Source organism: Monodelphis domestica, chromosome 6 (assembly GCF_027887165.1).
Source record: "Monodelphis domestica isolate mMonDom1 chromosome 6, mMonDom1.pri, whole genome shotgun sequence".
Lineage (NCBI taxonomy): Eukaryota > Metazoa > Chordata > Mammalia > Didelphimorphia > Didelphidae > Monodelphis > Monodelphis domestica.
The window spans coordinates 201095345-201122300 of record NC_077232.1 but is presented as its reverse complement, the minus strand read 5'-3'; the positions used below and the strand labels follow the sequence as shown (position 1 = coordinate 201122300).

The 26956-nt window shown below is 35.4% G+C and overlaps 2 long non-coding RNA genes across 2 annotated transcripts in view; one reads left to right on the top strand and one right to left on the bottom strand.

Annotated features, from left to right (window-relative positions):
• LOC103099888 (uncharacterized) overlaps positions 1 to 26956 on the bottom strand; it is a 363322-nt gene that overhangs the window by 202061 nt on the left and 134305 nt on the right. The window lies entirely within an intron of this gene.
• The window catches only part of LOC107649314 (uncharacterized), a 144382-nt gene that overhangs the window by 104258 nt on the left and 13168 nt on the right, over positions 1 to 26956 (top strand). Inside the window, exon 3 of the long non-coding RNA XR_001622892.2 lies at positions 16890 to 16979. This is a non-coding gene — a long non-coding RNA (uncharacterized LOC107649314). The remainder of the gene's footprint in view (positions 1 to 16889; positions 16980 to 26956) is intronic.

Below are 26956 nucleotides of genomic sequence, written 5' to 3'. Positions count from 1 at the left end.
ACTGTTTCACATATGAGTTAAGCTAAATAACATTGTATGTATATATTAAAATATATACCTGTATGAATAAATATTTGACATATGTATATACATATATATATACAGAGAGATATTTATAGAATAGACACCAATGGATATGTGAATATGTATATATAAATAGAACTGACATGTAAGTGTATGTATAAAATGAATAAGTAATCTAAATGAATGGTGAATTTACTAAGAATAAAATAGTTCATTTCTAGAATATCCCCTAAGAGTCTTTACATGCAATTTTAAAAATACCCAAGAAAATAATTTAGAAGCTTCTCTATGTTTTCTCATGAAAACACAAAAGTACCTTCTCCTATGTCTGAGTAGAGGTGCAGTCATTTCCCTAATACCATTTGTTGGGGATGGGGAAGAGAGGGCTATAGGTTAAAGACAGGACACAAAGATCAAGATATGGAGATGTGTTTCTAATGTCTTCAGTTTCATTAGAAACAAGGAAGGTTTTTGTAGGGGCAGTACCAAACCACAATTTATAACAATAGATTTCAAGTTAGAATAACAAAAATATCTTTGGAATACAAAATCTGATAAAGTCAGAGAACTAGAGTTGAAACGATTTGTATGGGAGCTATTCTCTAAGCTCCAGCAATTGTCATTTCTACTGATGACCCTGTGCTCTCCTTAAAAGTGTTTCTTTATCATTTCAGACCTCAGATTCTGTAACTTCTTTTTGGCTGGCACTTTGACATGACACTTTTTATGATTCCACTGGTGTGATAGCAATTTAGCTTCTGACTACTGTTTTTAATCTTCTGCTCCTCCTGATGCTCATATAGAGGAGAGTTTCTTTGACTGACTACTACCCAGTGGTATACATGGCCAATGATTAAGTTGCTTCCTGACTCTATACATCCAAGTACATAATGATATAGTTTCATCTGTAAAATGATGGGGTTGGACTGAATGACCTTTAAGGTTCCTTCCAGCTCTAAATCTATGATCAATATTTTAGATTTCAGGATTCCTCATAAGAGTCTGTAACTTAGATAAGTTATAAGCATTGCCTGAAACTCAGAAAGGTTAAATGACTAGAACACAATTAGAAAATGTCAGAGGTGGAATTTGAACCCAAATTTTATTGATTCCAATTCCAGCATGAGATATATTACATTAGATTGCCTCTCAGGCATTAAAATGAACATAGTATGAGACTCAAAATCAGGATATGCAATTGAAAACTGGGTTCTAGCTTTAGCCCTGTCACTAACTCACCTTTGGCAATATTCTTAGCCAGTCTTGAGTCTGTGGTCAGCTACTGCAATAATGCCCTTTCCTCTATCACTGAAGCATCACTTGACCTCTTGGCCTTCTGAAACCTCTTCTTTTCTCATCCTTATCCTTGGCTGAGTAACTCTTATCTTTTGCTTCCTTTATGTCTACTTCCAAGAAGCTAAACACTGCTGGAGGAAATAATGAAGTCATGATGAATGGCTCCACTGTAAATTTATGGTATTGAAACTTAATTGGGCCCATAATGCTTTACAGAAATTCTTTTATTTATTTCTTATTGACTCTATCACATTCCCTGAACTGGCTATTCTAAACTCTCTTCTTTCCTCATACTCCCAATACCACTCCCACTTCTTTACCCTTAGTGGATGACTTCAGTTCATACTTTACTGACATCTGACATAAACTTTCTCAACAACTCTCAATACACTAAATCTCTCTATGCCCTGACCCTTCCTCTCTTCTTTCTATCAAGTCTCAGAGGAAAATTTCGTCTTGCTCAGACTAACCCCTATACCTGTACTCTTGATCTCATTCCCTCATTTCCTTAGTGACTTTGTTCCATCAGGCATTCCCTTTTCATGCATTTTCAATCTCTTTTTCTTTACTGATTTTCTCCTACACTGACAAAGAAGCTCAGGTCTCTTCTAAAAAACAAAAACAAATATGATAATAAAAACTTCCCTTACTCTTGTATTCTCTTCAAACTATCATTCTATTTTTCTCTCTTCACTGGCACATTTTTAGAAAATAGAAGGATCCCTCCTTTTTATCACTAATTTCTTTATACATCTTTGTAATCTGATTTTCATTCTCACCATTCTATGCAAACAGTTCTTTTCAAAGTTATTAATATCTTCTGAATCCAATAACCTTTTTATTCTTTGCTTCTCTGAATCACCTGACATTGCTCCCACCACCCCTGCCCCTTGATACATTCTCATACATTGATCTATATAATATTGAATACTCAAGCATCTCTTCCTACATCTTTGACTTCTGGGTCTTATTATACTGGGTCTTAATGTCCGTTCCAATATTGTAAGATTTGTTGTGATTACATGTACATAACAATGAAAAAGACCAAGGCCTGAAGAATAGAAGAAAATGTCTGAATCCTTTTAATTGAGAGGTTTTGTGCTCCTTCAGAAAGGCAAAGAATTTTAGAAAGCCTAGGTGCCTTTGTCATTTTGGGGTTTGTGGGAATATACAAGTCAAGACATATCAACAAGCATATATTAGCACTTACCAATGTGGAAATACAAAGGCAGGAACAGTCCCTGCCCTGAGTGAGCTCATTGTCCAATGAAGTAGACAACATACAAAGTATTATTAGAGAGGGAATAATATCTGTAAGAAGCTTACTGCTGAGGCAGTCTTTTAGCTGAGACTTCAAAGAATCTAAGGGAATCAGTAGGAGAAGTGAGAGAACATCTACCAAATGAACAGTGAACCCAGAGAGACTTGGCTTTGGCAACTCTCTATTACCCAAAGAATGGGAAGATCCTTTGAGGAAGTCAAAGGTCAAAGATTGGTGTATTCTTCACACATTGCCCTCAAGTATCTCCAAAATACTGCCTTCTACACTGAGCCTTCCTTATCTTTGTGTCTTCTAGCATGAACTTCCTTATATTAAATTACCTTGTTTTACATATATATGTATAAATATATGTACATGCATACATACATATACACACAATAGAATGTACACTCTTTGAAAGCAGGAACTATTTGACTTATTTCCTCTGTATTCCCAGTGCCTAGCACAGTGCCTGGGCCATGGTAAGCTCCTAATAAATACTTGATGATTGATTCATTGACTTATTGAGTGACCAGGTCTTCTTGCATGAGTGGAATGAGGTATATGCACAAATAGCAACACACAGAATATACTTCAGTTACTTTTTTTCACCAAACCCTTACCTTCTGTCTTAGAATCAACACTGTGTATTGGTTCAAAGGCAGAAGAGCAGTAAGAGTTAGGCAGTGGGGGCTAAGTGACTTGTACAAGGTCACACACCTCAGAAGAATCAAAGGCCAGATTTAAACCCAGGACCTCCCATTTGTAAGCCTGGCTCTCATGAGTCATGCAACTGGCCCCATACTTCAGTTGCTTTTTAAGTTTTCTAGGATAATATAACCAGAGGTAGAAGATGTTATAAAATACCTGAATAAAATTTTTGTCAAAGGGATTAACACAGAATCTCATAATCCATACTCATAGTACATAATATTAAGGAAGAAGACTGAAAAGATTTGAATAGGTATAAATTATCAGAATTTGAATGAGAGAATTAAAGTGCACTCATCTAACATATTTCAAGTCTAAGATATGCTGGACTTTTAACTCATCTATTGGTTTTTAACATTAGACTGACATGCTCAGCTCCCAGTGGAAAAGGAAGACAAGATGACATGTTTTATCCATTCAGTGAAATTCTGATAGGTCAATTACAGGCTCCCAAGAAATATGGGGAGACATGGACCACATTTCAACAGCTTATGGAGAAAATGGCTGAAGACATAAATTAAATGGTATGATTGGTCAACATAAGCTACTTCACTGCCTTTGGAAAGAATTTGGAAAAATAAAGGGGAAGTCAAATGACAGTATTAGGTTATCTCTAAAATCCTTATCTGAATCTGTCAATTGCCAAGTGTCAGTTTTGTAAAGCCTCTGTCAAGTATGTGGGTCACATAGTGCTTTAGCAGGGCATAAACAGTGATCCAGAGAAGATAGAAGCTCTCATCAGCTAGTCATATCTAATGGAATCTTTGAGAACTAAGGACTTTTCTAGGATTAGGTGGCTATTATTGAAAATTTGTGAAGAATTATGCTATTATTGCTAAACCTCTCCATGATTTCACTCATAGTTTTCTGGTTTAGAAGATCAGAAAGTAGCAGCTGAAGAAAGGTCAATGTGGTCTGACCCCTGTAACACCATTTGAAGATTGTTGAGATGAGAAATGTAAGCATGCTTTCAAGAACTTGGCCAATTGCTTCCTATATACAGCAATGCTGCCTTACGAAGACTCAGGCAAGCCCTTTGTGCTGCAGACTGATGCTACATTGGAAGACTTGGGAGTAGTTTTGTACTGAAAATGATTGTCACAAGAAATCCACCTCATTTTCCGGTAGAGAACTTTGCTGACAGTGAGAATGACAACAATCCACTGACATATTCTGAACAGATTAAAGTTGGATGTTCCTTGATAGGGATGGGTGGCACTTGCCAACAGCGCATTCTAAATGAATTAGCTGGGGAAGACTAATTTGGATGCAGACGATCTATCCCATAGGTCACATGAGATAGGCATTACAGTGACATTCATAGATGTGGCAGTGGCAATCTGTAACACAAAAGGAGCTACAATTCTCTTGCATGAAACTGCACCTGAAAGTCTGAGACTTCTAATCTAAAGTGTACCATTAGGTTTTGTTTAACTTTGCTTCAGTGAGTCCGTACCTTTTCAGTCAATTGTCTCTGGATAATGGACAGTCAAAGTAACTTTGTTATAAAAGGCTAGGAAAAAGTAATGCAAGTCAGGGAGCAAGAAGCAATTCCTGAGAAACTTAACTTCACTTTCCAGAAGATGCCCTACAGTTAAGGAAAGGGGACATGTTGAAGCTATGTAATGGAATACTATAGTAGAGTAACTAAGCCTGCCACCAAAGCTGGTGCTGTCCAAGGTACTTTCCTCTATTGCTGTGAAAGCACTTCATTATGACTCAAAAGAGAACCCTAGAACCTTTTTTGAAATAGATTCTACTAGATCAGAATGGCAGCAAATGTCAAAAAGCAATGTTAAAGTAATGTTCATTCCCTTTAAAGGAAAGTATTATCAATCTTTGCTGCACGTTTTAAAAATTTTAAGCACTAGTAAGGCAATGAAGTTTGGCTGTTTAAAGTTTTTATCATGATAGGAGGAAAGGAAAACACACACACACACACACACACACACACACACACACATATAAGCAACATTCCTAGTGGCTACGGAGCATTTCACCAGGAATACAGAGACCTGCCTAAATGGAAGCCAGAAAGCATATACAGTTGTTAAGTTGTTGTGTCAGAAGTGTGTCTGTATATGGCTTCCATACCAGAAGACTGGGGATTGCTGATAATAAATAGCCTTTGCTATTCACAAGATCTGAATTCAAATCAATGTAACAAGAATTTATTAAGCATCTAATATTTCCCATGGTCTATATTAGACTCCAGGGATTCAGAAACAAAAATTGGACAGTCCCTACCCTTAAAAAGAGTATGTGTTACTAGAACTGCAAGCCATTAGGTCTATAAGTACTGAGAATAAGTTTCTGCAATCTGCTAGTTCAGGATGCTGTAGGAGACATACTGGGACTACTTAGCTCCCAAGAATATTCTTGATGCTTCAGGAAAAAAGGGAGATGTGACTAACCATGTAGGTAGAGAATCACTCTTGCTGGACTGAATATGATGAATATTTTGTACATGATCAAAACTTTACATCATTTCTGTAGAACTGAATCAATCTTTCTCAGCCCAATAAGCTTTTTAAAACCCTAACCTAAACATGCACTATTCCCCTTCCTTCCACTCTAGTTTCATCTTAGAAGCTTAACTTATTGGCTCTTCTCTACCTATAACTCATCTATTTACCTGGAGCTGCCCTATAGTTTAGAAAAAAAGATGACCCTGAGGTCCTAATGAACACTGTTTCAAGAGTACTGTGGATCTCCTCCTCCTGCTATGTCCTGAAGATCATCATACTTAAAATTCCCTGGGCATATTCCTAATTATGCCATCTCCCTGTATTTTCCAGGCACACTGCGGAGGTATTGGTCCTGGCCCAAGTGTGGGGATTATTTCTATGTTGCCCTGTAATCCCCAGTAGTGAGAGTAGACCCCAATAAAAACAGAGCAATCAGCTAGCTAGAGACAGGCATGTAGCTTCCTCACCTCCCCCCAGCATGAGAACTTAATCCAACGCCTTCACAAATACTGTATGTCCTGCCAAGAAACTTATTGATGCAGGAGATCTGTGAGAAGAACATACAGTATTCTATACAAATGGGGTCACACATTGACATGTTGGATTGACATGTTACCTGTGATTTATTATACTTTAGAAAACTCTGTTCAGTACCTCTGAGGTAATCTACATCCATTGTCTCCATCTTGTACATTATTAACCATTTCCATGCAACAGGTTTACCCAATCCCTTAGCCAACATCATTTTCCCCATAAAGTATATGCCCCAATTAATTATATTTTATCACTGCCCAGCAAGAGGGTGTCTGTGTGTCTGACCTGTCAGTCTGGTGGTTCAAACTCCTGTAATCCCAGAATCATTTTTATCATCCCAGTTTGTTGACCCAACTCGAGCAGAACTTGGCATTGCCCCATTAGCCATTCTGTCCATTATCTTAGTTCAGCTTGATACTTCCTCAGATATATTCAGTTAAACTAGTATCTATTAAGTATAACCACATATAGGTAGCATATTATATTGTAAAACATAGAAATTAAAGGATGCATACATGTATATATCTGTGTATACACACATATGCATATGTAAAATTCTTCAATGTCCCTTTAGGTCTTATATGGACATTATATTATGGCATGTATAATTATATACATATGTGTGTGTAAACTAAGTTTTCTATATAATAAGCAGTCCTCATTAGACCTAAAGGGACATTATGGTAAGGCAATCAATGATGAAAATATTAATCTTATTTATTTGGCTAATAAGGGAAACCACTCTCTCTATATATAAATATATTAAATATATATATATATATATTTTAGGTTGCCTCTATACATTTTATTCTGGTGAGATATCTTCATTCATCAAATTAAGTAGATAATCAGCAAAGTTATAGATTACTTTGTAGACATATATAAATATATAAACATGCAATGTTATACATGTACTTCTGATATATTCAGACATACACACTTCTTTCTTCATGTATTGCAGACTTGTATTCTTAGTCTTCTTTTTGCAATGTTGTCATAAGTGCTGTCATCATGCGTGATGTACTGTGGTTGTTGCATAGAATGTAGTGAGCTGAATGTAATGGGAATACCATGTAACAGACACGTGCACTGAACTATGTAATTGGGAAGGTTACCAATAACTGTCATGGTAATTTCTTCACTGCAATGTATATCTAAAGATATGTTTCTGCATCTTTTATAAATTCTTTACTATGGTTAAGGAAATAGAGTGATTCACAGCCTCTCAGATTAATTGTCAAATATATGACACACATACATACATATATGTAGATAGAGAGAGTCTACATACACATATTTTTCTACCTTCCTCTACAAAATTTCTCCCTATTTTTATATACATAAAGGCACACATACATGTATACATGTATTCACATAGGCATACATACATATGACTATCCTTGATTCTTCAATCTCCTATGTCTTGCCAATTAAATGAATGTGAGGGAGATAAACTAAAAAGAAAAGTTTATTGTTTCCTACTTTCCTGGACTAAATATCTATACACATTTGTACATATGAAACAGATATGCTATATACACACATAAGCAAATGTATAGACAATATTCCCAAGCGCATTTCTTCATATATACATATATGTGTTAAGTACATTTATTAAATATACACATATATATATATTTATACAGCTATATGTATGAGAATATGTATGTGTGTTTGTGTAAAAATGGGATAGGCAGTTAAAAGACAATGTCTTTTTCCTCTTCTAAAATAATTAATAATTTAAAACAATAATGAATAATTTAAATAAAAAATTTAAATTTAAAATAGTTTTCTGAATTCACTGAAAGTGCTACACAGTTTACCTAATGTGCTCGTCTAATCTTCTATGCCTATTAAATTTTAAGCCCAATTGTCCAGCACTTATTCAATATGCTAGATTGACATGATGACCTTTGATTTGAATATATGTTATACTTTGGATAATATACATTACTTATTATATTATAACTTATATATTATAATATATATAAAAATAATAAAATACAAAAAATATATTATATATTATAACTGACTGTGGAGTCAAAGGTCTTGAATTAGAATCTTAGCTCTTCTACTTAATTTGTGCAACCTTGAATAAGGCATCTAATTTCTCTGGATATCATTTTCCTCATTTGTAAGATGAAAAGGCTGAACAACGTAGCCACTAAGGGCCTTCCTAACTCCAAAGCAATGATTCTTCACACCCTATGACCCTCAATCCTATGATATTATGAACATTTACTTGATTTTCTGAGTGTACTAGAGTATTGTTTTCATTGATTAGCTCTTGCAGCAGTCCTAGAATTCAATGAAATTAGGATAATGTCAAATACAAATGAAATATCTGAAAAAAGAATCACATTTCTATTTGAACATTGTAAAGGACATATTCCATGATGCATATGAACTTTTGGACTATCTCTCTATATGTGTTACTTTACTTGGTATTGATAATGAGAGCATTATCAAATAAAGTTAGGTCTGTTGATATAACTTATTCAGTGAAGGCAACTTAATTGAACAGATCCTGTGGGCTTAGGTTTTGCATTATTTATGCTTTTTGCAATTAACAAAAACAAAGATAATGAGAAATAATCTCTATATTTTTAGTCAACTAATAATGAGACATGTAGTTAGCAAAACTTTTCTAGTTCCATTCTATTTTCATCAAGGATACTTTCAACACAGCTGTAGACCGTTTTCATGAAGATTTCATAGAAATGTACATGGCTTAGTAGTTGCTGATGTCTTCCTTGGCTGTCTGTTTTATAGGGGTAACACCAATACTTTCAAAATTATTTTTCAATTATTTCCTCTCAAATAGCTTGAAAAGTGATATCTAAGTTATCAGAATATGTGTGCATATGCCTGCAGCACATTTTTCCATGTATTTATTTGGTTCTTACGAAATTCATCTTTTTGAGACCCTTTTCCACTTCAGCAACTGAGGTAGTGGAGTTCAAATGTAGCAGTTACACTCTTACAGCTGACAAGAATTGATTGCCATAGAAACGCCAGCAGATTTGTTCCATTTCATGTCTGTTTGTTGTCCTTATTCCAGTTTCATCTACGAATGCACTCAGGATGATCTGGCTTAGCTAAATTTCACACCAATCTTTCTGTAGGCTTATTTTCCCCTTCACTGCTTTTTGCTGTTTTTGAGTTAATGCTGCTAGTAATCTTTCATCCTTCTCTGTAATGTTTTGCCAATGAGCTCATACACTTAATTCTTAGCATCACTGACCCCCTTTGCACACTTTGCCATTGCCATTGCCGAAGGGGAGAAGAAACTTAGAAGACTGAGGGCTACCTTTGTTTTATGAGTTGTCATACTAAATAGTTACCTAATGTTTAACCTTTTGGTGTCTTTCCACATTTTACTAAGCTGTTGTGTCAAAGTATTAGAGCAACTTTAAGGAGGCTCTAAATAAATGGCAGACTTATGACAATATTATTGTTTTTTCTGTTTGGAAAATGCATGTCAAGAACTTATATGAGCATATATATTTTTATGTGTGAGTATACACTAATGGGATGGAGTTTCAGAAGATCAGGGCTGTGCAGGAAATGAGGATGTGTAAAATGAAAAGGGCACATGATGACAATGAATAAGGTAAGGTCTAGGGAGAGTGACTTAAGTGGCAATTTCATTGATCTACAGGGAACTTTGGGATGAGGAAATTCCCTCTACCAATTCAGGACAGTATCTTCTCAACAATTTCGAATCTTAGAATAGTGCCTAGACCACTGAGGGGTTAAATAAATTGCACAGAGCTGAACAGACAGGGAAGAAAGAGTGAGTAAAACATTTCAGAAATAGGTGGTAGGAAGAAAAAAATGTAGTTTAGTGAAAATGGGCATACTCATCTTTTGACATCATATATGTTTAGTTTACATGTGTAAAAAAAAGGGGGGGAGGCTTTCAGTTGGAATTACATCTACTGTTCAGTTGTCTTTTGGACCAGAAAATAACAGTAATGTTTGAATTGCATCTCAGTCTCAGTTTTCATTTAATCTTTCCAATTCTGCTCTACTTGCTCTTCTAAAGTGTCCATGTCTTAATAGGAAAATCAAGATCTATCCCTCCTTTCACAAAGGTTATAAGGGAAATAATGAAGAACTTTCTTGTGAGAACCTTTCTTGCCCTCTAAAAGATTGACTCCCATTGAAATGTTCATCTTACTAGCACTGAAGAAAGAAAGAGGAATTTTTTTTTATTTTCTTCTCTCCCCTTTACATCTTCTCACCTTTGGCAAGCTGGAGAGAGTGAAATTCATTTTTTTTGTCCATTTGTTTTCCTTTTCTGCTATTCCTAGAAGAGAGGCAAATAAGGTGAAGGTCTCTGTCCTTCATGCAGACCAATGAAGCAGGGGGCTATGTCTGCCAAATAATGATTCATTTTTTTCTTTCAGGCAAATAAAGAACAAATAATTTGCACACCAGATAAGCTAATGGAAACTTAATCAGGGTGGGCTTGTGTCTGCTGCTGACAGCAGCAGGCTCAGAGATGGATGAGGCATATCTCTGGCAGTCACATATTGTTTCGTTAATATTCAGTAAAAGGCTCAGCGAGCTGAGTTTGGCTGATATTTGTACTTTGTGGCAAATGTATCAATCAACTCTTCCCTAGAAATGGCATACTGCTTTACTTGCAAAGGTCAGGACAGAGAAACTGCCATTTGGACTCCCTGGGGATTCCTGTCTTTGGCAAACACAGAAGCCTGGAGCAACTTGGCTGTGTTTGCTTGGTGTGGGTAGTGTAGCAATGGCTCGCAAAAGGTGAGTTAGTTGAATTCAAGTATACAGATTTATAGTTACTTCCTGGATAATGGTTTACATGGCACATTGTGGCCAGGAAATCAGTTTTCTATACTTGGGAACTCTAAGTTTCTTTGCACAGTTAACAGTTTTTTTTTAAATTTTTGTTTTTTGTTTTTATCAAGAAAATAGCTGGCAAATTGTTCCAATGGAAGGATTCAGTGGTATTTATCAGTGCCAAGAAAATAGGTTGTACTAATTAGACTGTATCAAACAATATTCAGAATTTTTCAAGCAGGATGAATTAAGAAGGAATGAGTCCTGACAACCCAGGTAACATCACTTTCCTTGTCTGTAATCATTCAAAAGGAGTTATTGAGCATAACCTCCCAAGCTCAGTGCTTTGTTGCCTTCTAGAAAAGTGACAACAGATGGAACAGGGACAAAAATGATCCCTGCCCTCAAAGAGCTCATATATATTTATTTTTTTTTTGAGTCTTGATATAACTAGAAGCCCCTGGGTATTTGGACTCCTTGGGGATTCTCCCTAGAGAGCCACTGATTTTGACAAACTGCAGTGGAGGATGACTCCCAAAAGATACAAAAATGTAAACCATTCCAGATGAGGACTGACTAAAGGAAGTATTTAGCATGGAGAAGAAAAGACTTGATCAGGTCTTGATAGTCATTTTCAAGAATTTGTAGTTTTTATGGAACTCAGGGATAGGGTTTGTTCTGCTTGGTCTCAAAGAGAAGAACTCTTGTTCTGGGAGACAGACTCACTAGTTTCATAAGCAAGTATTTAATCTTTCCAGGGCTGTTTCACCATCTAAAAAAGTGACAGGGTTCAATTAAATGACTTCAAAGGTCTATTTTAACTTTAGATCTAAGATCCTAAAACTGGAAGAGGGACAGAACATCAATGGGTTTAGAAGAAAACAGCCTAACAATTAGAGCTGTCCTAAGTAAAATGCCTAGAAAGTGTCTCTTTGTGAAGAAGCCTTTAAGTAGAAGTTAGGTAACAAGAGGAGGATATTGTAGAGATTTCCATTAAAATATGGGTGACAATAATAATAGCTAGAATTTATAGGGCGTTTTAAAGTTTACAAAATATTTTACAAATATTTTCTCATTTTAACCTTGTGAAAATCTTGATATACAACTGGTATTACTATTGTTCATAGTTTACAGATGAAAGAATTGAGTAAGACAGAGAATAAATGACTTGCTTAGCGTCATACAACTAGTAAGTTGCTTAGGGTCATACAACTAGTAAGTGATCAAGGTCAGATTTGAAACCAGGTCTGCCTATTTCTAGGTCTAACATCTAACCAATGTGCCATCTATTTGCCTCTATGCTAGTTATCCTCTGCTGTCTCTACCAAATGCTAAAGATATAAAAGATCTTCATTTTAATTTTACTTTCTCTTCCATTCAGAAATGTTTTACAAATAGTAACACTTTTGATGGAGAAGGGCTACTAAATAATAGAGAGAGAAAAGTCTCCATATTAGATTAAGTAAGAGGAATCTCTTTGGTAAAGGATGATTTCATATTCTGAGGGGAAGGTTGTTGGCAGTCTGTTTAGAATTGTCCTACCTTTATCTGGGCAGAAATCTCCTCCATATTATTTCAAAGACATGGAAAGCCAGAATCCCTATATGAAGTCCTCAGTTAATAGGGAACTCACTACATTTCAAGACAGACAACTCTATTATTGGCCAACTCTAATAGCTGTGAAGCTTTTTGAGATAAGTAGTGGAAAGCAACCTCTCTGTAATTTCTACCCATGATAAAGAATGATTGAGAGAAGGTAGAACTCAACTCTTTCTGTATTGCTTTTCTTTCCTCAAACAATCAGAATGATCTTTTGATTAGGAATAATAGATAAAACATATTTCATAAGGAAGTGAGGGAGAAGCCATCATACATATAGATCTGGTAGGTCATACAATCTAGATGAACTTCATGTACTTTTAAAAAATCTAGTTACTAGCCTGATAGTACAGAAGCATTTCTAGATTTCAGGGTTGTATTCAACAAAGTCTTTTATTATGTCCTTAAAGATAAAATGGAGAGATATGGTTAAATGGTAGTTAAAGTGGGTGGATTTTGGACTGGCTGGACATAATTAGACTCAAAGAGATGTAATTAATTAAACAATGTTAACCTTGAGAAACAACTCTTCAGGTGCATCTCATTGGCTTATGTAGAGAGTAAAGATGAAAAAAAGATTTTGAGAGACCAGACAGATGTTTAAAATGAAGTTTGATTGAAATAAATTCAAAATCCTCTATTGGGTTCAAAAAATCAACTTCCTAAGCACCCAGACAACAATAAGGGGATGCAGGATAGAGAAAACCAAAGGTAAACAGAGATAGGAACAATTCTAGCCTAGGGAATAGAAACTATTTAAAAACTCCCTGGATCTGGAGCAGGAAGTGGGGTTGATAGATTTATCAAATTCAAAGTTGCTGCCTAAATTACTGAGTAAAGCAAAGCTTTATGATAGGATGTTTTCCCCTTTACATTCTTGATTTACTCATTCCCCAAACCAGGTATCCTGACTGCAAAGCTAGTGTTACCCAGTAACATTATTCTGAAACAAACAAATAAACAACAACAAAAACTCCATTTTACTAGAGAGAGGTCCCTAGTATATTTTAATGAACTTTTACCATGGACTTCACAAATCATATATACAGCTATAATCTATATGTTTACATAAATAGGCATAGATGTACATATATGTGTGTGACTAACCAAACATGGTATTATACATTAATTTTAACAAACATTTCCTGAAACTAGGCTCATATGAAAGCTTAACAATCCTTACTAGAATGCTTTCCTCCTCCCAAATGATATATTTAATAAAAATGGCAGCAATTCATAACCATACCCAACTTCTTCTCTGTGAATAACTTAATTTTCTTGGTAGAGTTGTCAAAATGAGAAATAATTTGGATTGTTCAAATATTAGAGTCTCTCCAGGGGTGACAAACCACTGGATAACAGCTGCCCACTAGATTACACCAAAGCGTCAGGTAGTGAGTACATCAATCTAGTTGAATAGATATATGCTAGGTTGTAAAGATTAGACACACTTATTAATAATGTGAGTGATTCAAAAGGCAAGGAGGTAAAAGTAGATTAAGTGAGATGGTCATCTAAAATATCACTGTTATTACATCTTGTAATATGTGGGATATATAAGCATGTCTAGACTCTGAAAAAAAAAACCTAATGGCAATATTAAAAAATGAGAGATAGAAGAAACTTTTTTTCTTCTGGGGGAAAAAAAAAACCTTTTTGATGGGTAAGCACTGCTTTTTATTGACCTGGGGCAAAGCCCCTGTCCCTTCTTTCCTGGATGACTGAGAAAGCTGCAATAAGATTAATATGTAGGCTCTTCTCTAAGATTCTTCCTTAAGATAAATATTACAGTAACACCTCCCAAGATGCTTTAGGATCTTTGAATGTTTCTATAATAAATGGAGTCTCTGGGACTAGGTTCAAAGAGGGTAGGAGGGCTTGATAATTGTTTGAGGGGTGGAGCTGGCTATGTGCATAAGCTGGGAAACAACATCTGGACTGTCACCTTGTTACAGAATTTGAAAGAGAATTACATGCTCCTCTCCAAAGACCATGGACCAAGGAAGGAGAGCTATCAATAAACTTATGCTAATTGTGACTCTACTCTATCTTGAGATTTTTTTTTCTTGGAATTCAGAATGCCACCAGTATGGAATAGAACAGATGCAACTTTATTGAATTTGAATATATTATTGTCTAGTAAAAGAGCAAATGAGTAGCTCACTTATATGATCATGGTCAAGACATTTGGACCACCTCAATCTTGGATCCTCATTTGTAAAATGAAAAGGTTGGAAGGGTAACTAGGTTGCTCAGGGGATAGAGAATCAGGCCTGTAGATGGCAGACATTTCCTACCCCCACAGGTCACTTAACACCCACTGCCTAGCCCTTATGATTCTTCTGCTTTGGAACAATACTTAGAATTGATCCTACGATGGAAGGTAATTGCTTAAAAAATAAAATAGATGGATTAAATGATACATGGGGTCTCTCATGGTGTTGAAGTTTTATACAATCACAGAGGTTTGATTAGAATTAGACAATCATATTATATATACATATAAATTAGGCAATCAACAATCATTTATTAAATATTTACTACATTCCAAATACTGTGCTAAGTGCTGGGTATACAAAGAAAGAGAAGAGAAAATCTGATGCTTGCCTTCAAGGAACTCACAATCTAATTGAGGAGAAGCATACAAAATTATGAACCTAAAACAGGTAGTTCAAATTCAACCTCAAATATATACCAGATATATGTTCCTGAGTAAATGACTTAACGCCTGTCTGACTCAGGTATTTCACCTATAAAATGGGCATCACTCACTTTCATGGTTGTTAAGGGGGACAAAATGAATTACTTGTAAAGTAGTTCACAAACCTAAAAATATTTTATAAATGTTTTATTTATATAAATGTTTGTAAAGTGCATTATAAACCTTATGGTATAAGATTTAGCTATGATTATAATTAAAATATATAGTATCAATGGGAAATGTCTAAAAGAATAAATTAGCTCTCTCTTTCTGTTTGTGTGTGGGGGGGGTGTAGGAATGGGGAGGAAAAGAATCTAGCCTGTTACCATTACTTAGTTTTAGGTGAAGAAATTGAGGTTTAAAGGAAATGATTTGCCAAAAATCATACAGTTAATAAATTATTTGAACCTCACACCTCCAACTCCAAATGCAGCATTATATCAATTAATCCAAACTTTCTAGATGACATGTAGGAGCCGGAAGAAGGGTATTACTTGGTTATTAAGGAACATCAAAACATTTCATTAAGAACGTAGGGTTTTTTTTTTTTGTATGTTTGTTTGTTTGTTTAACTGGAAGTGATTTTCCCAAGACAAAGTGGTGTTAACATACAGACAACCTAGTTTTAATTACTGCTTCTTACACTAACTATCCAAATGATCCTGACTAGAACTGATTGGTAGAGGGAACTTCCTCATTAGTAGTCCACCCAAGGATCTTTATTCATTTGAAATGAGAAAATGCTTTCCAGGAGCCTTACTATGGTCTTTTAGAATAATGCAAAGTTAGAAAATAGGGTCTGCTACTGTGTACCTTAGGTAAAGTTCTCTACTTATCTGGGACTCGAGATTCTTATTTGTAAAATGAAAGTGGTCAAGTTTAGATGATCTCTAAGTTCTTTTTCATCTCCAGTATTTTATGATTCCATGAATTTTGTCCATGCCACTCTCCAAACTCCTTTTTTCAGCCTCACCTCCCACTTCCTTGAATCTTCTTCTGCTACCCACAGGAAACAAATGTTCCTCAGACCTCTTCAAAAGCTTCCTCACCTTCTCACTCCTAGAAAAGGATTTTATTTCCCACTTTACTGAGAAACTTATCAGTTTCCATTGGTTCAATTGTCATTGCTTTTACTCTTGATACACTCCCCTTCCTTATCCCCTGAGAATTAATCCAGCCACCAATCCTTCCATTTCTTCCCTATTTTTACAATATTCCCTTAATCTTAAGGTTACTTTATTGGTGTCCATAAAACTTCTCCTGACCCAATCATTCACTCAAGTTCTCTTCATATATCTTTTCTCCCTTTATTAGTGAATCTTCTGGTTGTCTAGTCTCATTGCTTCCATTTCCTCATCTTCCACTCTCAATCCATTGATGTATGACTTCAAAACCCATTACTCAACTGAAAGTGTTCTATACAAAATCATCAGCAATATTAACAACTAAAAAAAATGTTCTTTTATTCTTTCTCTTCTAGACCTGTTGCAAATTCTGAAATGATCAACTGCCCCCTTCCTGCTGGACACTCTCTGTTCCCTTGACTTCAGTAAATGAGCATTATTTAGTGGTATGTATTAGCTACTATTACACCTGGAGATTCAAAAACAAAAACAAAAGAGTACCTGCCTTCAGTAAGCTGACATTCTACCTGGATAAAAATGTGTTCAGAGTTAACTAAGTACAAAATAAATCAAGGAGGGAGGAGAACAAACACATGAGGAAATCAGAAAAAAGACTTGGAGATAATATTTGAACCAAGCCTTGAAGGGATCTAGAGTTTCCAAGAGGTAGAGGCAAGGAGAAAGAATATTCCAGGGATACTAGACAGATACCTGTGCAAAAGGGAGAAGAAAGGAAAAAAGATGCAAAGGAAAGAGAACATCAAATAGATTAGTTTGGGTGAAATGCATAGTACATTGGAAGGAATAATGTGGGACTGGTTTGAAGAGAAAGTTTGCATCCAGGGAATAAACTACTTTAAGGGCTAAAAAGAATAATTTGTACTTAATCCTAGAAGCAAGAGGGAACCACCAAATCTTCTTGAGCAGGAGATGGCATGGCCAGACCTGGTATCTTTGTGAAAAATGGTGCAGAGAATAAACAGATTATATACCAGGAATCCAATTAGTTGAGGCAAAATGACAGCTTTATTAATAGAGAAGATGATACATCTAAAGGATGTAAGAAGACATTCATAAAACTTGGCAGCAGACTGAATAAGGGAAGGAGGGTGAGTGAGAATGGAAAGTCAAAGATAACTACAAAGTTTATACACAAAGATGATTTAAGGTTTGAGGTGTATTGGTCCAAAATAAGGAATTTAGGAGGAGTCTATTTGGGGAGGGGAACCAAATTCTGTCCCAATGCTAACAATATTGCATTTGATAGTCCTATGAAACATACAGGTGGAGATGTCTAGCAGAACTTGATAATTTGGGCTTCAGAGGTACTGTTCTTTCTTATTTCTCTTATCTGTCTAACCACTATTCATCAGTCTCCTTTATCAGATCATCATAGTATACCTACTCACTAAATATGGTCAGTCAATCAGCCAAATAGTTTTTATTAATCCCCTATTATATGACAAGTAGTGTTTTAAGTGCTAGGGATACAAAAAAAAGACAAAAAAAGTCTCTGGTTTTAAGGAGTCCATCTTCTTTTCTCTACACTTTTCTCTTTGATGATCTCATCAGTTTCCATGGATTTAATTATAATCTCCAAGAAGATAGGAAGATAACTCTAAAATCTAATATTTACAGCTTTTATCTCTTTCATGAACTCTCATCTTACATTACTAACTGATTGCTAGTAAGCAATTAGTAACTCATGATGGTCCTATAATATTCTCAAGCACAACATGTTCAGAACATCATTTCCCATTCTTTCCTTTTTCTGTCTTCTATAATTTACTATTTCAGTTGCTAGTACTACTATCCTACAAGACAGCCAGGCTCACAGCTTGGGAGTCATCATTATTTAAATCTTCTTCCTCCATCTCTACATCAAATCAATTAACAAATTTGTATATCCTACATCTACAGCATCTCTTTCCTCAGGTACTTTCTCTAAAACCATACACTACAGCCTTAGTTCAGGCCTTCATCATCTCTTTCTTAAACTAATGAAATCATTTCCTGATAGGTTTTCTTGCCTTCTCTCCAATCACTCCTTCCACCCAATTGTACAACTGACATTTTCCATAAAAATTTATTATACTCCTACTCAAACATGTTCACTGGCTCCCTATACTTCTAGATAAAATACATAATTTTCAACTGGCATTTAAAACCCCTAATAATCTAGGTCCCAAAGAATCTCAGAGTTGGAAGAGACATTGGAAGTCAAATAGCAGGTTGTGCTTAAGTAAATTCCAGTCTAAAAAAACCCCAGTAAATTTTCTAGCCTTTACTTTAAAAGTGAAAAGTGAAAAAATTCACTTACCACTGAATGGGGAACCTATTGCTTCTCTGCAATTTCTGCCAGATGTTTATAGTTTTGTCTTTTTGGGTCAAAAACAGGTTTAGTCTATGTTCATGTTAAATCCCTTTAGACAACTGAAAACAATTATCAGGGTTCTCACTCCAGATTAGTAAGCTCCATATAAATATGTCTTTATTCACTGTTGGAAAGTCATATTTAATATAGATATGTTTACTTCAAAAGGAGAGTTTTGGAATTAAGCATTTAACAAAGCAAGGTATATTGGTGTTCTATCAGTCTCAGCTTTTGTGTCTGTGTTAAAGACAGTTGTGATTTATAGGGAGGTCTTCTGGGAGGATTAGATCAGAGGGAGGAAAGACTAGAAACAGAAACTAATTTGAAGACAATTGCAATAGTCAATTAATTAATCAATTAATAAATATTTATTAAGAATTTATTATTGTATGTCAAGTTCTGTGCTAAGTACTAAGAATAATAAGAAACAAGTTAAATGGTTTTTGCCTTCAAAGTGCTCATAGTCCAACTGGGGGAGATAATATATAAGATATATATGCATATATATAGGTATATATAGATAATGCATATTTATAAGTCACATAAAAATGGCACCCAAGCTGAGCCTTGAAAAACAAAACTGGAGATTCTAAAAGATGGAGGTGAGGAGAGAGTCTACTTCAGGCTTGAGGGACAGACAATTCAAAGGTTCAATGGCCTTTAATGAGGAATGATAATATCAGTTTTGGCTGTACTGTAATATTGTGGAGGGCAGTAATCTGTAATAAAGCTAGAAAGACAGACTGAGGGCATATTGTAAAATGATTTAAATGACAGAGTTTATATTTGATAATAGGGAATCACTGACCTTTATTTGAGTAGGGAACTACCTGCACATTAGGAAAATTACTTTGGTAGCTATGTGGAGGGTGGAATGGAGTTGGGAATGATTTAAAACACTAATGCAATAGTCCAGGTAAGGTGAACTAAGATGGCAGTTTGGGGGACAGATAATGGACCAGAAATGAAATTATTCTGATGGTACTATTTCTGTATGTAGCACCATCATTCAGCTTTTCCTTTATATTTAGACTCCAGATATTTATTTATCTTTTATCTCCCTCACTTTTCCCAAGTAACTACAAAGTATAGCAAATAAAGTTTTTAATTCTTTGCCTTAGATTCAAGACTCTTCACTATCTTGAATTATCCTATCTTTTCAACCTTATCTTATATTACTCTCTCCACACATTCTACCCTGTGGCCAAACTGGACTGCCTGCTGTCTTCTGAACACTTTTCTGTCTCCTTGCTTTGTTCACACCATTCCCTCTTCCTGGACTTTCCTCCCTCCCCTCTCTTCAAGCTGACTTCCTCCCCATCCTTCAAAGCCCAATTCAAATGCCAACTTCTGCAGGAAGTCCTTTTTGATCCTCCTTCCAACCTTGTTTATTCAATGAATGAATGAATACCAGCCTTCTATAAGCGGTTGGTGTATGACAACACTCTACAAGCTTAGGTTTATTTTCAACAATTCAACACACATTGATGAAACACCTACTATGTGTCAAGCATTGTGATAGGTAACAAGACTACAATGACAGAAGAAACAGTCCTTGTCCTTAAAGCACTTATATTTGTATTTCTGGATGTCTTAATATGTATTATGTATTAACACAAACAAGTATAGTCAAGGTAATATGGAGAGGAGTACATAAAACTTAGAAAATCATGGAAGGCTTAGGAGAGGAGGTAGAAGTTAAGCTGAAAAGGAAGAGAAAGATTCTGAGAGGCAGAAATGAGAAAAGTGTGCTTTGCTGCTATGGAGGAAAGAGTAATAAGTTCAGGGAATACCTAGAAGTGTAGTTTGACTAATCAGGAACACAATTTTTCTATTTTCATTAAGTTAGGAAGCTGGACCATCTAGTGAGAGAGAAATGTGGTTAGGGAATGAAACGGAGTATTGGGGAGAAAAAAAGTACTGGAACAAATATTGTGGTGGCTGGGTCAGAAAATCAACCGAGGAAGAACAAAAATGTTGCCATAGAACCATGAGGGTCCATCTCATATTAAATAATATGAATTTGTAGTAGATCTAGCTGACATAGATTTGTCACTCTTCAATGGCATTTTACTTCTCAGGAGAATTGAACAGAGAAGGGAATAATCCTAGATTGAGGATTAGTATAGTACAAACAGTGATAGGATAAAGATTGATGGTGAAGAGCAGTATATGGTTGAATTGGTCAGCTGTGGATGCATTAAAAGCATGTTTTTATTTATGCAAATCAGTTCCCTATTCATAATGTGGTGATCAATGTGATTTTCAAAGTGAAGTCCCTGGAAATCTAAAGGGATCTTTCTTTTTATAGGGTTGTATTACCAAGAGTTACTTCTAAGAACCTCCTGCTGGATAGCAACACAATCAAGGAGAGATGGGATGGTTGTAGTGATGAGGCAGGAAGAGATAAGCCAGTACCCTTAAAGAAAGGAATGGACACTCTCAATGTGAAACAGGTAAAAGAGAACAGATTAAAAACCAGGAAAAGGAGAAAGGAGGCAGGTAGGCAGCTAAAGATAGAGAGTCAGGGAGAAATAGCAAGTGGGAGGTAGAGAGATGAGAAAGAAACATTAAATAGAGATAGAAATGGAGAGAGACAGACACAGAGAGATCTCTATGACAGGGATAGAATGAGCTGAAATCTCTGCAACAGAGAAAATGGTTGTGCTTTTTGAGACCTTGTCATGGTAAAGAAACTATGCGAAGAGGTTTCTGGGGAAGAGAGAGAGAAATGCAGATACAGAAAGTCACCAAAACAGAGAGACAGAAATATAGACAGAGACAGGGACAGACTAAGATAGAAAGACAGAGATGAGACCTCTTCATGGGAGAGAGACAGAGAGAGACAGAGAGAGAGAGACAGAGAGAGAGAGAGAGAGAGAGAGACAGAGAGAGAGAGAGACAGAGAGAGAGAGAGACAGAGACAGAGAGAGAGACAGACAGAAAGAGAGAGAGAGAGAGAGAGAGAGAGAGAGAGAGAGAGAGAGAGAGAGAGAGAGAGAGAGAGAGAGAGAGAGATGAGTGATACCTCCATGGCAAAGACTCTGTTTTTGTTATGTGAAACCTTTGCATTGAAGGGAGTGAGACCTCAGTGACAGATAGAGAGATGGAAAAGCAAAAGAGAGAAATTGAGGTGATACCCCCTTTTGACAGAGAGCTAAAGGAGATCTCTTTGTGGGGAGGGGAGAAAGATACACAGAGAAGGACCGATAAGACAGAGTGATGAGATACTTGGAGAAATAAGACCTCTGTGGTAGAGCAGGATTTGAGTGAAATCTCTAAATTGTGCCAGGTGAACTGTTAAGAGTGTATATATGTGTGTCTGTGCGTGTGTGTGCACATTCACTGGAGACAGACAGACATAAACAGAGAGGCAGACAGAAATAGAGATAAAGAGAGACATTAATACTTAATGTTGAGATTCCTTTATAGTAGAAACAGAGCTAAGTGAAACTTCCATGCTAGAGAATTTGTGCTATATAAGATCTTTTCATAGTAGATTGTATTGAGTGAAAACTCTGTGTTGTGTAACTCCATTGGAAAATCCTGAATGATAGAACATCCTAAATAATCTCTACAGTCTTTAGGTAGGAAAAAGAGTCTTTTTAAAAAAAAATTCAAAGACCAGTGTTTGAATGCTTCCTCTACTGCCTTTTGGCCAGGTAACTGGGCAACAGCATAATGGATCTCATTTGAAAAAATGAGGTTGATGGAGTCAATGCCTGAAAATATAGTTTTAGAATTGGAAGGAATTTCAGGGTTATTTCATTAATTTTACAAATGAGGAAACTGAGATGAACTCAGCTCACATCCCTTCCAGTTCTAAATGCAATAATCTTTTATCAGAAGCCACAGAACTCTGAAAGCTGGGGATATGTAATCTTTTAAAAGTCTCAAGATTCCAGCCTTTCTACTTCTGCTGCACAAGTAGGGGCAGGAAAATATGCATCCCAAGAGTCTATCCTGTATCTCTCATGAGGAGGGTGTGATAGTAGACAGGGAATCTCTGTAAGCAGGGTTTGTGATTCATAAATTAGGATGATGATGGTGATCAGACCAAGTGTCACTAAAAATGCCATTTCTGACATGTGCTATACAGAGACTTCCAGCCCCCTGCCCTGAGAGGTTAGTTTCAAACTGAGCAATCTTTACAGTAAAAAGCCTCTTTATTTCCTCCAAGCAGTTATATGAGCTCGCTGCTTATTCACCTTTATAGGGCCCAGCTGTCCTTTTACCTTGTTAATTCAGAGACCTTAATGAATTTCTGTCAACCATCCTTATCCCTGATTTAAAGTCTCCCTTCCATCAGTAGAACAAAGTTCTTTTCTCCAGTTCTACAAAAATTCTGTATCATTTTGGAACCAGTAACTACTCATTGAGAATTACAAAAATGGGGGCAGAAATGTCTAATCTCATCTTAAAATGCTTAGAGAGTGGATTATGAAGTTAGAAACGAAAACCTCATTTCCTTAAATAGTTTTGTGAAAATCTTTCCTACCCTTCCAAACAAAAATAAAAATTAAAGAAAAAACTCATAATCAAAAGTTTTAGTAAAAAAGCTTGATAGTAATGGTTTAAAACTATTAGTCTTGTATAAATTTGTAAAGAACAATACTGAATCGATGGATGATAAATCAGTTCTCTGGAAAAAACTTATTCATCAGCTGAAGATATGAACCATTATAGCTCCAAGATAGCACCTTAAAAAAGAGAAGAGTAGAGAAGAGAAGAGAAGAGAAGAGAAGAGAAGAGAAGAGAAGAGAAGAGAAGAGAAGAGAAGAGAAGAGAAGAGAAGAGAAGAGAAGAGAAGAGAAGAGAAGAGAAGAGAAGAGAAGAGAAAAATGTGGGTGAGGGAAAATGGAGTTTCAGTGAAGTCTGTATGTAACTGAAATGACAAGCTTTGCTTCCATGACAGTTAAAATTAAGTGTCAGTAGAAAAATATGGTGGCTTCTTTCAACTGAGGATGATTTGGGGTCTAGGGTTACCAGAATAAAACAACAACAAAAATTGGCCATAACAGTATTCTTCAATATGAAACTGACTCCTGTTACCTGCATGATGTTTTATCTAAACCTAATTGCCATAGCACAATGTTGGGGGAGAAAGTGTTGTTGTTAAAACTTGCAGGTAGTATACTATCCTAAGATTTGAAAAGATGATAAAATTTGAGTACTAGTAACCTGGGTAGCCAAAGTACTATTTAATGATATCTTATCTCTCAAATATAACTTAGTGTACTATAAACATCCTACCTATATGAAATTTTTTATGAAAAATATTAAACTTATTTTTTTCTAAAAAGGAATCTCTTGGTGACTTAAATTCAACAACAGATATTTATTATTTGAATTAGACTGCTTAAAATATTTAGCCTACATATATTTATTTAAGAACCAGGAAAATCAGAAATCATAGCTTTTTATATGGGAGAACTATTCCCTGATTCAACCATACATCAATCTACTGTATTGTTAATAGCAGTATCCTGTGATACAGACACCATTCCATCGGGAAACACAAAGAAATTGACCTTTTCTGTATCGTAGCTGATATCTAATTCACCCATGAAGCTACAATTAATTTTCCTATTGTGATTGTTGTAAGTGGTAGGAGATTGATAATTAAATTTCTTTTCTGGATCTAAATACTGCTCAGAGAGAAGGAAGATGAAATAAAAAAAATGAGAAGATGAGAAGTAAGGGTTTGATTACATATATTTATAATCAACTAAAATAGGTTTACTATGTGAAAATATATTATGTCTTTGTTTATTCCACTGAAAAGTAATATAGGAAACAGGCAATTATCCAGATAATTCCATATTAAAACATTAGATAATAATTAATCAACAAGAATTTATTGGGTTTCTATCAAGTAAGGTGTATTCAGATTTTTAGGAAAAAAAGTGAAATTTGAGGGCTTGAATTATCCAAATGATTTTCCTAATTTTCCCCTTTGTTTGATTTGGATAAACATAATATATAGTGCATATCAGTCTCACCCGACGGTAACAGGCAAACAGCCGAGGGAGAGGCAGCCAGCGTGTTGCACTAAAAACAAGACCCTAAACCTGAGAGACTGAAAGATGGTCTGCCTCAGGTAGAAAGCATCTTATGTGATTGTTGTAACAGAATACAATAATTTGCTTTTAATGGCTTGGTTTGTCTAGCAACTTTCATACCCGATAGATCTTGACACTTATTTTGATATTGCCGGGAAGATGTATTAGTGACTCGCAATTTTCATCTCTGATGTGAAGCTCTGGGATCATCCTAGAACTCATTCTGTTTATCAAATAAAAGACTAAAATCAAGGGAGAGTGAAAGAGGGTAAAAAAGATATATCATAAGAAAAGAGAAATAAAAGGAAAGTGGAAAAAAGAAAGATGAGAAAAATGAGAGAGTAAAGAGGAAAATAAGAGAGAAAGCAGGAAGAAAAGAGGGAAGGTTGGGAAGGGGGAAAAATAAGAAATAAGAAAATTGGAAATTAAAGAGGAAAATAAGGAAAGAGGATAATGAAGGAAAAAAGAGAAAAGAGGAAAAGATGAGTGAAAGGGAACTAAAAAAATTTTAAATTTTATGCTATTAACTGTAGGAAAAGAGGCAGGTATAGGAATACATGATCTTCTTCCAATTTTCTTTAAGTATATATCACTACCTCTTTTTAAATGATTTTCATATTTAAAATGCATATTCCTTATCACTTTTAAGATCTGTAGTCTGTAGAACAACAATCCATTTCTTTAGTGGAAATATACTAGATTTTTCTTGAACATACTGTGGGATTGACTCTTACAGGTGAAACTGCCTTAAAATGATGTCTTAGGGGGGTATTTAAGTAATTAACCTCCCATGAATGGGATGAGACAGATTCTGTCTGGAATTAATTCTATTACCATCATTTTCTTAGCTATATTGCCCAGTTTATGCACATTTGGTTACTACTGACATAAGCTTCTGGGACCTCCTTGGTCCCTTTCCACATAGTGTCAGTCATTGTGACTTTTAAAAATATATGCATTTTATTAAGAGTCTCTGGATGATCAAAATGAAGAGAGAAGAGAAATAAGCTTTAAAGCATTTCTTCCGAGAGATGAGCTGTGAAACACGGAGCTACAATCTGCACAAGCAAGAAAGAAATTGAATATTGAACTCTAATCTCAGTCTCAGCAGAACATAAAGTCCAGGACATTTATCAGGACTGGTAAACATCTCTCTGTTATACAAATAATTCTAGGATTCCATATTGTATTCCATATAGATTCCATATAGAAAAAGAAATAAAGCAATATGGGGAGGGGGAAAGAAGAACAGACATCATCTCTGTGTTCTCTATGTGTATTTGGTCGTGTATATGTGTCAAAATGCTCCCTGTTAGACATTTCCCTTCTCTAGCTTATAGCAGTCAAAGATGGCCACAATATTGCAGATAAAGTTGATTTAAATTCTGTGTCCTTTTCAAACTTGTTCTCAAAGTTAACTTTTTTAAAAAAGGAAAAAAAAAGTCTTTAAAACATGTTGCTTCTCTGCTAGAAAGTTTATCTTAAAGCAGCAGTAGCACATTTTGAACAGCAGGCTGGTCTGGTAAAACAGTGTCATCTAGCTTTAGGTAAGAGAAACATTGCAAAAAAAAAAATCAGCAAGTGGTTTCTAGGCTCAGCTTCTTTGCTGTTAGAAATTTTCCCTTGATTTTTAAACCAGAGAAACTTCATACTGACAAATGAATATCACAAATGATTTTTATTTAAAATATGGGTTTGACTGCAGTTATTAGCAACAATAACAACATTTACAAGAAAAATATGATTGAAAAAGATAATCCAAAATAGTTGGGTACCACAAACAGTTCCTTAATAGAAGTTTTCTCCCTTGGTGCTTGTTGGGACCTTGAAAGGTACTCATTTCTGGCATGAAAAAAGGTACCCTCACATAACAGGGGTGTAATGGTGATTCTGAGATGGTTCCCTTTTTTTTTAGCTTCATTACATTCATTGTCTTTCTAAATAGGTAACCATCTTTGGGATAGGATTTAAGGAATAATGGGAAGGA